Source organism: Callorhinus ursinus, unplaced genomic scaffold (assembly GCF_003265705.2).
Source record: "Callorhinus ursinus isolate GAN/ISIS: 27379988/994484 unplaced genomic scaffold, GSC_fseal_2.0 scaffold24, whole genome shotgun sequence".
Taxonomy (NCBI): domain Eukaryota; kingdom Metazoa; phylum Chordata; class Mammalia; order Carnivora; family Otariidae; genus Callorhinus; species Callorhinus ursinus.
In genome coordinates, this window is record NW_027397086.1 from 25,235,011 (window position 1) to 25,249,673 (window position 14,663).

General features: G+C 36.2%; 1 pseudogene; it reads right to left on the minus strand.

Annotated features, from left to right (window-relative positions):
• LOC112836363 (small ribosomal subunit protein uS2-like) overlaps positions 1-14,663 on the minus strand; it is a 33,512-nt pseudogene that overhangs the window by 5,326 nt on the left and 13,523 nt on the right.

Below are 14,663 nucleotides of genomic sequence, written 5' to 3' on the forward strand. Positions count from 1 at the left end.
CAAGATTGATAAACCCCTGGCCAGACTTATCAAAAAGAAAAGAGAAAGGACCCAAATCCACAAAATCATGAATGAAAGAGGAGAGATCACAACCAACACCTAAGAAATACAAACAATTATAAGAACATATTATGAGCAACTCTATGCCAGCAAATTAGATAACCTGGAAGAAATGGGTGCATTCCTAGAGATGTATCAACTACCAAAATTGAACCAGGAAGAAATAGAAAACCTGAACAGACCTATAACCACTAAGGAAATTGAAGCAGTCATCAAAAATCTCCCAACAAACAAAAGCCCAGGGCCAGATGGCTTCCCAGGGGAATTCTATCAGACATTTAAAGAAGAATTAATACCTATTCTCCTGAAACTGTTCCAAAAAATAGAAATGGAAGGGAAACATCCAAACTCATTTTATGAGGCCACCATTACGTTGATCCCAAAACCAGACAAAGACCCCATCAAAAAGGAGAATTACAGACCAATATTCTTGATGAACATGGATGCAAAAATTCTCACCAAAATACTAGCCAATAGGATCCAACAGTATATTAAAAGGATTATTCACCACGACCAAGTGGGATTTATCCCTGGGCTGCAAGGCTGGTTCAACATCCGCAAATCAATCAACGTGATACAATACATTAACAAAAGAAAGAACAAGAATCATATGATCCTCTCAATAGATGCAGAAAAAGCATTTGACAAAGTACAGCATCCTTTCTTGATCAAAACTCTTCAGAGTATAGGGATAGAGGGTACATACCTTAATATCATAAAAGCCATCTACGAAAAACCTACAGCGAATATCATTCTCAATGGGGAAAAGCTGAGAGCTTTTCCCCTAATGTCAGGAACGCGGCAGGGATGTCCACTCTCACCACTGCTATTCAACATAGTATTAGAAGTCCTAGCCACAGCAATCAGACAACAAAAGAAATCAAAGGCATCCAAATCGGCAAAGAGGAAGTCAAACTCTCACTCTTTGCAAATGATATGATACTGTATGTGGAAAACCCAAAAGACTCCACCCCAAAACTGCCAGAACTCATACAGGAATTCAGTCATGTAGGAGGCTATAAAATCAATGCACAGAAATCAGTGACATTCCTATACACCAACAACAAGACAGAAGAGAGACAAATCAAGGAGTCGATCCCATTCACAATTGCACCCAAAACCATAAGATACCTAGGAATAAATTTAACCAAAGAGGCAAAGGATCTGTACTCAGAAAACTATAAAATACTCAGGAAAGAAATTGAAGAAGACACAAAGAAATGGAAAAACGTTCCATGCTCATGGATTGGGAGAACCAACATTGTGAAGATGTCAATGCTACCTAGAGCAATCTACACATTCAATGCAATCCCCATCAAAATACCATCCACTTTTTTCAAAGAAATGGAACAAATAATCCTAAAATTTGTATGGAACCAGAAGAGACCCCGAATAGCCAGAGGAATGTTGAAAAAGAAAAGCAAAGCTGGCGGCATCACATTCCGGACTTCCAGCTCTATTACAAAGCTGTCATCATCAAGACAGTATGGTACTGGCACAAAAACAGACGCATAGATCAATGGAACAGAATCGAGAGCCCAGAAATGGACCCTCAACTCTATGGTCAACTTATCTTTGACAAAGCAGGAAAGAATGTCCAATGGAAAAAAGACAGTCTCTTCAACAAATGGTGTTGGGGAAATTGGACAGCCACATGCAGAAGAATGAAACTGGACCATTTCCTTACACCACACACAAAAATAGACTCCAAATGGTTGAAAGACCTAAACGTGAGACAGGAGTCCATCAAAATCCTAAAGGAGAACACAGGTAGCAACCTCTTCGACCTCAGCCGCAGCAACTTCTTCCTAGAAACATCACCAAAGGCACGGGAAGCCAGGGGAAAAATGAACTATTGAGATTTCATCACGATAAAAAGCTTCTGCACAGCAAAAGAAACAGTCCACAAAACCAAAAGACAACCGACAGAATGGGAGAAAATATTTGCAAATGACATATCAGATAAAGGGCTAGTATCCTAAAATCTATAAAGAACTTCTCAAACTCAACACTCAAAGAACAAATAATCCAATCAAGAAATGGGCAGAAAACATGAACAGACATTTTTCCAAAGAAGACATCCAAATGGCCAACAGGCACATGAAAAAGTGCTCAACATCGCTCTGCATCAGGGAAATCCAAATCAAAACCTCAATGAGATACCACCTCACACCAGTCAGAATGGCTAAAATTAACAAGTCAGGGAACGACAGATGTTGGCAGGGATGTGGAGAAAGGGGAACCCTCCTACACTGTTGGTGGGAATGCAAGCTGGTGCAACCCCTCTGGAAAACAGTATGGAGGTTCCTCAAACAGTTGAAATTAGAGCTACCATTCGATCCAGCAATTGCACTACTGGGTATTTACCCCAAAGATACAAATGTAGGGACCCGAAGGGGTACGTGCACCCCAATGTTTATAGCAGCAATGTCCACGATAGCCAAACTATGGAAAGAGCCAAGATGTCCATCGATAGATGAATGGATAAAGAAGAAGTGGTATATATTCACAATGGAATATTATGCAGCCATCCAAAGGAATGAGATCTTGCCATTTGCAACGACGTGGATGGAACTGGAGGGTGTTATGCTGAGTGAAATAAATCAATTAGAGAAAGACATGTATCATATGACCTCACTGATATGAGGAATTCTTAATCTCAGGAACAAACTGAGTTTTGCTGGAGTGGTGGGGGATGGGAGGGATGGGGTGGCTGGGTGATAGACATTGGGGAGGGTATGTGCTACGGTGAGCGCTGTGAATTGTGCAAGACTGTTGAATCACAGATCTGTACTTCTGAAACAAATAATGCAACATATTTTAAGAAAAAAGAAAAAGAAGAAGATAGTAGGAGAGGAAGAATGAAGGGGAGTAAGTTAGAGGGGGAGACGAACCAGGAGAGATGATGGACTCTGAAAAACAAACTGAGGGTTCTAGAGCGGAGCAGGGTATGGGTATGGGTTAGCCTGGTGATGGGTATTAAAGAGGGCACATTCTGCATGGAGCACTGGGTGTTATGAACAAACAATGAATCATGGAACACTACACCAAAACAAATGATATAATATATGGTGATTAACATAACAATAAAAAATTAAAAAAAAAAGCCTTATCAGCTTTCTATGAAAAACAACTAAAAAGGGAGTTTCCATTGGTGGGTGAGAACCATCAGTTTGCAAACAGTCATAAGCATAGAACCATACAAAGCTGACTATGACAATGTAAGTTCAGTCACTTAATTTTTTTTTAAAGATTTTCATTTCCCCAGATCATACCTTAAATTTCCAAGAATCAAGGAAGACAAAAGACAGCTATATCTCACTTTCCTTTCTGTGTCTTAGAGAATTTTGAAGATTATTAGGTGAGATGACCATGTTCTAGTATCAGAGAAATACATCTTCAACCATTTGTTTAAATTAATATCAGTAAAATTTAAAATGTCTCAACTATTGTGATTGTGATGGCCTGAGATGTTTTTGAACACAATAAGGCACTGGTGTCAGCTCAGTCATATTCTATATCTGGTAGAGACAAGAAGTGAAAGGGCGCCTGGGTGGCTCAGATGGTTAAGCATCTGCCTTCGGCTCAGGTCATGATCCCAGGGTCCTGGGATCGAGTCCCGCATCGGGCTCCCTGCTCCTTGGGAGCCTGCTTGTCCCTCTGCTTCTCTCTCTCTCTCTCTCTCCCCCCCCGTCTCTCATGAATAAATAAATAAAATCTTTAAAAAAAAAAAAGAAGTGAAAGACAAAGGAGGAAGATATACAGAGTGAGAAACTGATTCTACTAGGTGATTTAAAAAATAGCATTGAGAAGGACACAAGGAAATAAGCAATTATTAGAGGGAGTGTTCTCTCTGTAATATAGTTTTATTTCAAGATGTATCTGTTTTTTTATAAGGTCACACTGGCCTTGGTCATTTATGAAAATATTAATGTAGTTTAAACCCAGAAGCTAGATTTTAAAGTGAGAACCTGACAGAAATTTTAAAAGAGAAGGGACACCTGGGTGGCTCCGTCGATGAAGTGTCCAACTCTTGATTTCGGCACCAGTCATGATCTCAGGGTGGTTAGATTGAGCCCCACATTGGGCTCTGTGCTGGTCGTGGAGCCAGCTTGGGATTCTCTCTCTCTCCCTCTCCTTTTGCCCCATATCTTAAAAATAAATGAATAAGAAATTTTAAGAGAAGAAGAAACAAGAGATAGTCTTTCTTTAGAGGGCAAATGCTCGATAAGCAATGTACCTCAAACTTCCTTACTTCTCATAAATACCTGAACTGCTTTCAATGTTGTTGGAAGTTTGGAGAAAACAGTTGAGGATAATAATTAATTGGTAAACTGTAAGGAGCACACAATAAAGAGTAGAAATATTTAAGGAAAATAACTTATTAAGATAATTAAAAGTCTATTAATTATCTTTACATATATATGGTCTACCATGATGAATTCATCATATCATATTGCTGTCTTAGGAACAAAATGGAATCAATATTATTGATTTAGATGAACTCAGTTTGAACTGTGGAACTGTGAGGGTTCTGGTGAGTTTCTTCCTTCATTGAGCCTTCTCTTGATTACAGTGAGGTTATTAAATCAGGTGAGTGAGTAAATGCTCATCTTATTTAATAACTTGGTACTCAACTAATGCTGCTTTATTAACATTTCCCTTCTCAAATCTGAGATATATCTTCAGGTCTCAGCTTATTTTGGAATCCCAAGGCTAAGACCCATGATAATTTTAATTTTCAAGTCCATAACACTGCATGAACACAGAACAACATAATCATCTTCCTCAACCCCATGGATTCATAACTTGTCCTCTTTACTCCAAGTGTACTCTTCCTAAAACATAATACTATACATTGTTCCTTTCACTTTTCCTAGTTCAGGAGTGATACTTCAGTAATTGTCTGTCATCCACCATGATTTATTTTTGACCATTGACATAAGGACCACTTTAAAGACTGGCCACAGCAATTATTTATTGAGGATGTTCTATATGCCAGGCATGTTAGATACTGAAAAGATTGAGCAGACATGACCTCCACAGTTCCCAAGAAATTACAATTTATACAGAGATACAAGTAAGTACACAGGTAAGTTTAATGCTGTCAATAAATGCACCTGATATAGATAATACAGGGAGCACATAGAAAAAGCATTTAACTGAAACTACTGGGGTGGAGTTGGGGAAATCTTGGCAGTTATGAAAGTTTCCTAGTGGAAATGATATCTAAGTTGAAGCCTGAAGTATGAATTGCAATTAACCAGATGGAATAAGTCATAAAAAATACATAAACACAGGAAATAACATGCCTGAATGCCTGGAAGTAAGAGAAAATGTTAGATGTTAGAGGAACTGAATACAATCTTATGTGCTATAGCATAGTGTGTGTGTGCATGCATATGTGTGTGTGTGTGTGTATGTGTGTGTGTGGGTAATGTCTAGTCAGGGAAATAAAAAGGTAAATAGAGACCAAGTCAAAATCATTTTTTTATAAAAAATCACTGTTGAACACTGCAACAAAATGTCTTATTATTGCTCACAAACTTACTTATGCGACACATCCCAAATCTTTCTTCCTCAAATTGTAACTACCACAGTTAGTCCTGTTCCTTAACAACAGTATTCTAAGACAGTCCCAATCTCACCCTTTACAGGAGGTGAAACTTGAAAAAAGAAAACACCCAGATGTTCATGTAAAAATAAAACAAAGAAAGCAGAAAATTGGCAAGTACCCTCGGTTAACCTACTATCTGCTCCTTAAGCATTACTAACATGGTTTCTCTGAATAGAGGATATTAAGAATAGAAAATGTTTTTGTAGGGCTTACTATCAATTCAAATCAAAGATTCAATTTCCAACAAGCTCAGGGACTAGAAAGTTCTGCTTAGTAGAAAAAGTCTAGCAAAACATACTTATCTATATACATAATACATTATAAAATTATATATGACATCTCTATTTATTTATTAGAAAATAATCTTCAAGTACTATTATTAAACTGTCAATTGGGTTACAGAACTAAATAAATGTTTAGATACACTTTTTTGGGCCCCCTTTATAAAACATTGTCTAAATGTCCCATCCTGCTTTTGGTGGGAAGAGTTAGATTAATTTATTTGGATCTCTGTCTTAAGAGGACTATGTCATTTTGATTTTACATATTCAAATAAATATTTTTCTTCTTTTTGCAATCCTGAAAAAGTCACATTTCAAATCTTTTAGTGATTTCTCAGCACTTTGGGAAATGGTGGAAATTAATAGGCAAATGATTTTAAGCGCCTGTTTTGGGTTTTGCTGTTTGTTTTTTTTTAAGATTTTATTTATTTATTTGAGAGAGAGGGAGCACAGAGGGCGAGTGAGAGGGAGAAGCAGACTCCGCATTGAGCAGAGAGCCCGATGCGGGGTTCAATCCCAGGACCCCAGGATCATGACGGGAGCCAAAGGCAGACGCTTAACCGACTGAGCCACCCAAGCGCCCCAGGTTATTGCTGTTTCTTAAGGAAAACAAATCAACTATTCAGTAAACTTCTTAAAAAGACAATACAGCTTTTCAAAGAAGAGTCCACCTATTCAATTTTGTAATTTAAGTTATTATAGAGGAATGTGGTAGGGACTAATAAGTTTTACTTAAATTGTTTTAATTAGTTCCCCCAGACAAATTCAAGGTATAGGTTTTACAGATATAAATTTATTACTCTTTGCTCTATAGGATTGTTAGGATCTTAAATATGGGTTATTCTATTTTTAAACACTTCAGTAAATATTTAAGTATTATGGATGATTAAAATGAAAGGATTTTTTTGAAAAATTTTTAGCTCCTGAAGTAGAGAAATACATAGAGAATTAAAACCAAAACCAAAATCAAAACCAAAAACTAAATGTTGTCAAAGCCCGTAAGGTAATGCCCCTCACCTTAAAATTTTAATAATTTATGGCCAATGTGGACCTATCTTTTGTAGTTGCCCTTCCTCCTCTGAATCCTTCATTTCTCACATTCTCTTTATTGCAATCACTTTTACACAGAAAAAAAAAAATCTGTTCTCTAAGACAGTGTTCAGTATTTCAAGTCTTCTCCCTGAAGACTTAGAAATACCCATGATTTCAGAAAAAGAGATCAGAGATCACTTCCCAAAGTATTCACCAGACCAATAATTTAAGTAGAACACTTTCTCCCCTAAAATAGGTGGAAGGCAGTGCATTTTAGTAGGAAAACACCAGGCTAGTTGTCAAGGGACAGGAGATCTTATTTCAGGTCAAGAATAATAGAATTTGTGTCTTTGTCTCAATACTTTTTTTTTCTATTTTTATCCTCATGGGCTTTATTGGTGGAGGAGTATATTTCTAGCTTGTTAAAATAGATTTGAAAATGGTTTAATAGAAATATCCAGTTGGTTAAGAAATATCCATAAATATTATAGCTTTCTTATAGATGAATTTGGACACACAGATGCTGAGAGTTTTAATCTTCTCCTGATTAATTTTTGGGCTTTCAGAATAACTATTTTCTACTGCTCTGAGGCATTCATTTCAGGCTTAGATTTTCTAGTCTAATCAGCCATGGATATATGAGGGCTGTTGTTGACAACTGCATAAGCATTTTTATTTGCAAAGCATTAAAATCATTCTTTTTTCATGTAAAGAAGGAATTTATTAATAGGACATTTAGAAAACCACTCAATTGATGGAGATATGGAAGGGCAAGCTCAGAAAAGGGGCAATAGTACAGGGATGCAAAAGTCATGCCCTAAAACCAGTCCACTGAGGAAACCAGGGCCACCAGGGGAGACTCAAACCACAGGTTGCTCCACTGTCACTGCTTTTCCTGGAAACTGGGTTTGGTGGCCACCACTGCTGCATCCTCCTGAATTCATTCTTTCTGCCTCTCTCATCACTTCCCCCCCATTTAGAGTCCTGGACAGACACAGACAAGTATCTGCGTCTGAGTGATGCTTGAAGGCCTCTTGCTAAAATCGCATTGCCTGAAAACGAGGAAGCTGACATTTTTTTCTCAATTAAGCAGCAGTCCTGTTGTGTGAGTACCATTTGAAAACACATTGTGCCTTTAATTGTGGGCTGCTAGTGACACATTAGGGTCCAAATTATGAAGGTATTGAAATGACAGTAGTTTGTAAGGCACTAAATGGCCTTTACCTATGTCTTTTGTGTAATTTATATAATTAATATCAAGAAAATATGCAAATATGTAAGCTCTATAAAGCAATTTGTTATGGAATGTAAAATAGAAATGATACATTTTTAGCTCAATAAAGGTAACAAGTCCATAAGGTATAACATCCTTAGAAGAGAAAATACTGGGGCACCTGGGTGGCTCAGTCATTAAGCGTCTGCCTTCGGCTCAGGTCATGATCCTGGAGTCCTGGGATCGAGCCCCACATGGGGCTCCCTGCTCAGTGGGAAGCCTGCTTCTCCCTCTCCCACTCCCCCTGCTTGTGTTCCCTCTCTCGCTGTGTCTCTCTCTGTCAAATAAATAAATAAAACCTTAAAAAAAAAGAGAAAATACTGTTCATCCATTTTCCATGTTAAATAGATAAGAATGTTATTCTGTCTTCCTCCTTCATTAATATTTGCCTTAATAACAAATCATTTTAATTGATATTAGGGTTAAATATAAAAAGAGATGTCTTAGTCTATGCATTATGAATATAATTCTACTATTTCACTTAGATGGGGAAATATCTAACTTTTAGTCAAAATTTATCTACTGCTGATAGCTTTTAATCATCAGATCATGATATATGTTGAACGTAAGTAAAAATTAAGGTGTGACATACAGTTAATGGTACTTCTTTAATAAATGATATGGCATCTTTTCTACAATGAAGTACTAAGGAAAGAAGTGGAGGGCTGGGGGACAGGGAGGGCACTGAAAGATTCAGTAAGGATGAAAGGGATTTTTCTGTCTTCCCATACATAAGAGAACAGAAAGAGATACAGAAAAGAATTATGGACAAATAAATTGACTTCTTTTCCCGATGACTTGAAAAGGACAGTGTGAGTGAGGATGGTGCCCTGGTCAGAAATAGGCTAGATAAATAATTGTAATCTGTGTTTTCCTGGATATTTAAGTAAAGAGAACCAGCCAAAGACATAGCACCATTGCGGGGAGGGGGGAAATGGAAGATGATGGTTCCTCAAACACTGAAAAGAAAGAGAAATCTTGATCATTTGATTTTTATTGACAGAGTCCTAGGAAAGATGAGAGCCTATAAAGAGGAATAAGTTCTCATTGAGGTCATTTCTGCCCCACTAAGGAAATAAAGTGCCAACAGATTAGGTAAATGGATTCTGTGAGATGGAATTACTTAAAAATTCTCAATGTCCAGATACACAGTTGGCTTTATGTTAGATACTTATTATACAGATTTTCTGTTACTTAGAATTTTAATATGCTTTTACCAAAAAAAAAAAAAAAAAAAAAAAAGGCTCATTGCATTTTCAGCCCTTCCCAGAAAGGCCAAGAAAAAGGAAATAAGAAACCTAAGGCAACAGGAATTCCACAAAATTAATTTACTAGATCATTTATTAGAACTTTTAAGTATAATGTTGTTACCACACTTTATGGGTTAAGAGGATACTTCAAACTGAAGTTAAGCTCACTCACAACCTAAGAATAGTGAATGAAAGGCAATCAAACATGACATATGCTATCAAAGACCAGGACTTTCCCAGGTAAGAAAGCAGGGATAGTGAAAACAGAACAGGTAAACTACTGGAACCAGAATTAGGCCTTCACAAAGCACTCATTATTGTTAACCTGCTGAGGTGTTTTCTTGTGTTCTGCAGTAAGGAATAGTTCTATTTTTTTCTGGTATTCTTAGGCAACCATTATTGCTGGTATTCAAGCTGTGATTTCCAATAGGTACTAGAGAAGTTTTTGCCTTGAGGAAGCTCTCAGTAATAACCAGATCAGATAAAAGATACATTATGTGATGGGAATTTCTTTTCTTTTCTAGTAGTGTTTATGTTAGACTCCATCCAATATCATTTGGTTGACTACAGAGCTTAAAACTACTCAGATCAGAACCCCTCAAATTCTCATCATCAGGAGCTTTTTATTGCTTTGACGGATGTTGCTGTTAGCAGGTTTTACCCTCAACTAAGGAGTGAGGTGATATTCCAATTCAGCATTTCAAATCCCAGGCCATATTTGAAATCTTCAACCAATTAACAAACCAGAGAATTTCATTTTATCTAAAGTTGTTTTATCTTGTTCCTTTTTCTTGCACTCTAAAAAAAAATTTAAAAACAAGAACAAACTTAAACTCCAAACAAAATTAGATGGCCAAATTGAATTGCTGCATTTTAGAGGGGACCACAACTTTACTTTAAGTATGGCATGTAAAAGAAAGTTTAGAGTTCAAATAATGTGTTTCAAAATGACCACAGCTATGTAATCCCCATTTAGGTCAAGATACAGAACATGAACAGCATCCCAGAAATATTGAGATGGATCATACCAATGTCAACCACTCTGATTTCTACCATCATAGATTAGTTTTGACTAATCTTGAACTTAATTTAAGTGGAATTATACCAAATGTTCACTTTGATGTCTGGTTTCTTTCACTTAAAGTTATAACTTAAAGTTATAAAGTTATTCTTTTATGTTTTATTTGTTGCAACAATTTGTTTTTGTCATTGTACAGTATTCCAATGAATGAATTATGTAAATATGCCACATTTTAATTATCCATTTTACCAGTGAAGAACATTTGGGTAGTTTATATTTTGAAATTATTACAGAAAATTCTTCAATTAACATTCTTGTATATGTCTTTTGCTGCACATATGTAATGCATACAGAGTACTCAGATGCCAGTTTTAGTTGGCTTTGACAGTTTTCCAAAGTTATTGTGCACTGATCATGCCAGAACAAGATGAGAGATCAGTTGCTTTTCATTTTTATGTATACTCTTCTATTTCAGTATTTTTGTACTGCACACCTTTTCCAAACTTTTTTTATAAAAAAACATTTCTAAATAAACTGTACAGTTTGAATGTGTACGAGTGGGTTACTAAAGGAAAAGTCTCTTAAAGATGACTGAACAAAAAGAGAGTAATGGTGGAACAGTAAAGAAGTATTATCTATCTTTGATGAATTTTGTAACCAGAAATAGCCCTAGTTGAAAAGCAGAAAAAAACCCAGAGAGTATAAGACAGCTCTGAGATAAGTCAAAGTGTATTCTCTCTGTCTTACAGAAAACAAGGGCCAGTAAGGGATTTAACATTTCTCCGTATGAAACTTAAGACAGTAATTATGGCCTTGATTGCTGTTTGTAGTATAATGAGATGCACAGAAATATTATCTATAATTTTACATTTAAGTCTATGACTTAGATATAAAAAGTAGTTTCCTGTTAAGTTTTCCATGAAGCCTGACTATTGTCCTTCTAAGAAAAGGCAAATAATGCCTATTATATTTTAACAATGAACAACCTGAGTTTTTTAAAGTTTCAAAAATGAGAAATATTTGAGAAAAGAGAAAATTTGAATTTATCTCAAATTTACAGAAGATGAGCAAATGTTAGAATAAAACTACAATAACAGGAAAGACCCTGATATATTAAGGAACATTAGAGTTTAATATCATGTTACACTTTGGCAATATATAACTAGGATTTATAAAAAATAAATCAACTATTGGTTTATAAAAAAACTTTATTTTGTATATATATAAATATATGTAAATACATATTTTTATTTCAAATATATATAAAAAATTTACTTTTCCACATACAAAATTGAGATATCATATAACTCACCTCCTATTTAAGATAAGACTGACTATGCTGAGAAAAAGGAGAATATCCTCCATTTTAAACAGTATATATGTATGGTCTACTTAAGGATATTATTGATGCAACATAATAGCATAACAAGACTCTCCTTTGAGAGAACAGCAGTTATAAATACTGAGAATAGTTAAGGGTTACAGTAATGTATTACAGGGGGTGCAGATTAAGTAGACAAGTCTCTGGGCTGGGCTTTGAAGGACTGAATTCTAATTGTATGTCAGAAATTATTTTATTTTGTGACCTTGAACAAGCTGCTTAAATTCACTCTCTCATAATTTTCCATAAGCATAATGAGTTTAGTAGTACTTGTTCTTCCATTCTAAAGATTGATTGGAATGCTCTTTCAGAAGAGTGATTGTATATTAAACTCATTAATATTATTTTTAATATTTCATGTCTTCTCCATGGAATACTTACATGAAAATACTTCAACAAGGCTTTTAAGGAAAGATCTAACCCTAATATTCTGTGGTTATCATAAATGATAAGAGTTAATGTTCACCTTAGAACTTGTATAACTAATAATGGGATCAGCAATGAATGATTTAAATAGCAATTCTGCTCATTAAATTAAACAGTTCATTTCCCAAATTTTATGCTTCATAGAAATTGTTTTTCTGCCTTATCAATCCTGTCATCAACGGAGCAATTAACTTGCCCATGGATATTCTGGGTGTTTGATCTGTCATGAGCATTAGGTTTCCTTCCAAAAGATTAAATATTATAGTTTTTTTAAATCTATATTTCTGCAATTATATTTCCTCATAAGGAATCAATAACAGCAATGTCTTGACCACTTATTTGGAGAGATTTCCATAAAGTATCCTATTTAATGTTATTTTTCTTTATAAAAGAATAAAACATTGCCTCAATATTATACTAAATATCAATCTTAGAATATTCTTAACATAAGTTTAACATTTTGAAAGCTATATGTATTGCTGCAAAAAAGTGTGAGGCTGAGAAATAACAACCTTGGTTGGTTACAGGTTCAACTCTAATCTTATTCACTGTTGCTTAAATTTGAAGCACCAATAGAAACATTAATAGACTAACAATGCTTATTTCTCAGGACTCTACAGCACTTATATACAAATTGTCCAACTTGTTCTAAGAGGGGAAAGTGTTTTCTTTACAATTCTAATTTCAAAATTTGAAGATTTCTTTATTTACTAGATAGAGTCTGAAATGAAATGAGGTCTATTCTTTTTCTTTTTTTTTTTAAAGAAACTGTTTATTTTCCGTCAACCTTATTTCCATTTTGTTTGCCTCTGTGGAAGAGCAGCTTGAGACCACTCAGTGGTTGTTCCCACCCATTCAGTGGCCAGAGCAGTGGGAGCTGCACACCAGTCTTCAGTGGCAGGCTGAGCACTCCAGTCTTCAGTAGGCAACTGCTGAATAGGCACAGAGGTAACATGCCTGTCTTCAGGTAGCAGTGAACTCAGGAGCTGGAGTAGTCCATTCATCCTGAAATTCCTCTTTGGTCACAACATTTTCAGCAGTGGCTTGCTCTTCCTTTTCAATCTCTTCAGGATCTCTAATCTCTATAGAAGTAGAGCTCAGGCATGACCTCCCATGGGTGTTCATGGGAAATGGTGCCAGGCACGAGCAGAACGTCTCAGGCCAGCATCAATATCAGACCCACTGAGTGAGCTCCCTTGTTGTTGCAAAGGATGGCAATGTCCACACAGCACAGAGGAGAGTCTGTGTTACACAGAGCGATGGTAGGCATGTTAACATAAAACACCCCTGTGGGAGGCTGGTGGTCAGCCCTGGCATCAGTAACCAGCAGAAGTCTCAGCTCTCAGAAGGCTGCCTGGATCTGGGCAGTGAAGGTTCCAGAAGTGAAGCAGCTAGCAATGGGAGTGGCTCCAGTAGCAGCAGCAAACTTTAGCACACCTGGCTGGCCAGTATTCCTGGATGATATGATGCTGACAACAGCTGGGTTTCCAACAGCAACAATGGCATGAGCTGCCAGCAGAAGCTTCTACATTCTCTTTAGATTTATGATGCAGGTACCATCACTTCTCCTTTTGTAGATGTACTGTTCCTTTTGGAAGTCAAGGTTCATGCCACCTAAGTGGGTTCCTGTTGCAAGTAATTTGAGGACATCCTCCTCCTTCATTTGCAGGACATCAAGGACTCTGGATATTGTGAAGGTTGTAACTTAAAGTTACAACAGGAATGCAGAACAATGCTGTATGGACCCCTCCCTGGGTGGCACAGAAAGGTCACGTCTATTATGGATTTCTGTACATTGTGAATGGTATTTAATCACATTCATTTAACATTTTTTTTGAAGGGGAATATCACCCAGTTTATTTCTGTGATGTGTAGCACACTACATGAGAATAAATAATAGCTCTTTGAGTGGAGAATGAATAGATGGATGTATTTACAGGTTTGCTTACAACAGACATTCTGGAGTCACAAAGAACCAACTTTCTTTCTTTATTATTTATTTCATATTACTGTCATATTTTAAAATTCCTAATATGGCTTCCATTAGCATATTACATTAAAGTAAGAGAAAGAAAAGGAGTCACAATCTTTAAACATTTTTCTAAAGATATCCACAGGAGAATTATTTCTCAATTTCTACCCCACTCCCCCAAATTCCAGATACTCATATTTCAAGCACTTACTATACCCTAGATATTTTAAAAAGTTATTTCATTTAATCCTCACAGCAACTGAGTATATTGTACAAAAGCTTTGTTGTTGTTGTTGAGAAGAAGGAGGGAATTTAGCCAAATCACAAATCACACGACAGGTAAATGGCAC